The sequence below is a fragment of the Triticum aestivum genome, chromosome 7A (genome assembly GCF_018294505.1).
Source record: "Triticum aestivum cultivar Chinese Spring chromosome 7A, IWGSC CS RefSeq v2.1, whole genome shotgun sequence".
NCBI lineage: Eukaryota > Viridiplantae > Streptophyta > Magnoliopsida > Poales > Poaceae > Triticum > Triticum aestivum.
The window spans coordinates 540543043-540546465 of NC_057812.1; positions in this window are offsets into that span (position 1 = coordinate 540543043).

Genomic DNA, 3423 nt, shown 5'->3' on the forward strand with positions numbered 1-3423 from the left:
AACAGTTTCCGGTGGGGGTGGATGAACAGGACCCTGTGGTGTTGCCTCTGGATGAACAGGACCCCGATCGATCGAGTCGGTTGGGGCTGGATGAACAGGACCCCGTGGAGGGCTAGATGAAGAGGACCACCCCGTGGAGGGCAGGATGAACAGTAGACGGTGGAGGGCAGGATGTACAGTAGCCCGTGGAGGGGTGGTTGAACAAGAGCCCGTGGAGAGGGTTGGTTATACAGTAGCCGGTGGAGTAGCGCGCGGTGGAGGCTGGATGAACAGGAGCCCGTGGATGAACAGTCGCAGGTGGAGGCTGGAGGAGGTCGATGGTGGATGAACAGTAGCTCGTGGAGGCTGGAGGGGGTCGACGGTGGAGATGAACAGTATCCCGTGGAGTCTCGTTTTGCGGTATGCCACACCCCTCCCGATGAACAGGACCCCCGTTTCGACCATAGTGCTCCAACACAAGTCTGTTTCGTCTGTTTTGCGGTACGCCACACCCCTCCCGATCAATAGAACCCCCGTTTCGACCGTAGGAGGTCCGTTTCCTCCATTTTGCGGTACGCCAGACCCCTCCCGATGAACAAGATCCTGTTTCAAACGTGGCCGGTCGAACACAAGGCCGTTTCCTCCGTTCTGCGGTACGCCAGGCCTCGTTTCCATCACCTATTCAGTCCAAGCCCTCCCGATGAACACGACGCATTCCGTTGCCTCCCCATGAACACGACGCATTCCGTTGCCTCCCCATGAACACGACGCATTTTGTTGCCTCCCCATGAACACGACGCATTCCGTTGCCTCCCCATGAACACGACGACGACGCTTTTTCTCCGTTCCGACCCAGCCATGTACACGAGCCCTGGCCGTACGTATCTGCGAGTAGGCGTTCGAGACCCCGCCCGTATGTACACATACGTGGCCATATTTTCTTTCTTGCACCTTGGCCGCTGTACGTACGTTTACATGCTACATGCGCGCCTCTACTACGACACGTGCACGCCTCTACATCGACCAGTATATATGTATGTACACGTTCGCGGCCAGAATGACAACGCTACGTACGCTTCGACCAGGTGGGTCCCGACTGTCAGGCACTTCCTTGCGTGCGAAGATGTAGATGGTGGGTCCCAGCAGTCAGGGGGGTGAAATACGGTGGCCCGTCCGGTGGGTCCCCGCTGTCAGGTGGAGGAATAATTATTTTGCACGTAATAAGGAGGCACTTCCTTGCTATGCCGTGGACCCAGCTGTCAGCCTCTCCACGTATAGTCCACATCCGATGGAAGCCGTTCCTTGACCATGTTGACCACGCCGCGCCGAGAGCACCAGGGCGGTGGACGATGGCGAGGCCTAGGAAGGGGACGACGTGGAGCCAGGGAAGACGCGGCAGTGGATGCCCACGCGTAGAGGAGTACGAGGGTTCACTAGTTCGCTGCGGTGTGAGGCTGCCGTCGCCGCAGAATAACAGGGGGTGTGGGTGAGTAGAGGGATGGTCTGGCCAGCGGTGGGAGTAGTAGGGGGCGGTGAGGCCTCCGCCGCATCGCAGCCGGCCACGGGAGGCAGGAGCACGAGGCACGACCGGCGCTGGTTTGGGTGGCTGGAGCAAGAAGACCAGAGGTTGAAGAAGCACTACGGCCATTGGATGGACATCGTACGATCACTGGAGCTAGAATCGTGCATATTGACTAAGTTGACAAAGCCCTCCATCCCCGTCAACTTAGTAGTCCCACAAGTCAGCCTCCCACCAAGGTGGGTCCCAGCTAGCAGGGGGTATTCATTTTTTGAGCGTAATAAGGAGGCACTTCCTTGCGTGCGAAGATATAGCTGGTGGGTCTGAGCTGTCAGCGGCGGTAACATTTTTTCGCGAAACACAGAGGCCCTTTCGGTGGGTCCCTGATGTCAGGTGGAGGAATCATTATTTTGCGCGTAATAAGGAGGCATTTCCTTGCGTGCGGCCATGGACCCAGCTGTCGGCCTCTCCACGTATAGTCCACTTCAGATGCATGTCGGTCGTTGACCACGTTGACCAAGCCGCGCTGAGAGCACCAGGGCGGTGGACGATGGCGAGGCCTAGGAAGGGAACGACATGGAGGTAGGGAAGACTCGGCAGTTGTTTCCCACGCGGAGAGGAGTACGACTGTACGAGGGTTTACTGGTTTGTCTGCCGTTGCCGGAGAATAACAGCAGGTGTGGGTGAGTAGAGGGATGGCTAGGCCAGCGATGGGAGTACGGTGGGTCGGTGAGGCCTGCGCGGTAGCACAGCCGGCCGCAGGGAGGAGGGAGCAGGCAGTCCTGCCGGCGCTTGTTTGAGCGGCTGGAGCAGGAAGAGCAGAGATTGAAGAAGCACGACGGCCGTTCGATGGACATCCAACAGTCACTGCTTGTGTGTCAACCTTTTTTAGGAAAGGCTCAAATCTGTGGAAAACATCATACAACCCATCTGCCATTATTTTTAATAATTTACAGTGCATTTGCTAATTCTTAAGGTTTTTTTTGAGCCCATATTCTTTTTGTTAGCATTACAGCCCATATTGTGGCCATGGTTAAAAAATTAACGAAATTTTGCATATTTCGGTGCGGTCCGAACCGTTTTTAATCCCGAAATTTCGACTCACATTCAAACTGATTTTAAAAATAAATGTATATCAATATAAAATCCAACAAATTATCCACACATAAAAATTAATGTAATTTAAAATCTCGAAATAAAAAAAGATATTTTAAACTAATTGCCGGTTTGATGTGTTTTAAAAATTTATAACCCATTTCTCATTACGGATGGGTCATTTTCTCGGCCAGCCGAATGAAGCTCTCCTTGTCTTGAAAGATTTGCAGCCCAACAGGCCTGACAAAGTGACTTGGCAAATCACAAAAAAACTGGGCTGTGGCCGTGGACCCAGCTGTCAGCCTCTCCACATACAGTACTCTTCTGATGGAAGTCGGTCGTTGACCACATTGACCACGCCGCGCCGAGAGCACCAAGGCGGTGGATGAAGGCGAGTCCTAGGAAGGGGACGATGCGGAGCCGGGGAAGATGCGGCAGTGGATGCCCACGTGGAGAGGAGTACGAGGGTTCACTGGTTCGGCTGCGGCGTGAGGCTGCCGTCACCGTAGAATAACAGGGGGTGTGGGTGAGTAGAGGGATAGCATGGGCCAGCGGTGGGAGTAGTAGGGGGCGGTGAGGCCTTCGTGGCATCACAGCCGGCCACGAGAGGCAGGAGCACGCAACATGACCGGCGCAGCTTTGGGCGGCTGGAGCAAGAAGACCAGAGGTTGAATAAGCACTACGGCCATTGGATGGACATCATACGGTCACTGGAGCTAGAATCGTTCATATTGACTAAGTTGACAAAGCCCTCCATCCTCGTCAACTTAGTAGGCCCACAAGTCAGCCTCCCACCAGGTTGGGTCCCAGCTAGCAGGGGGAGTATTCAT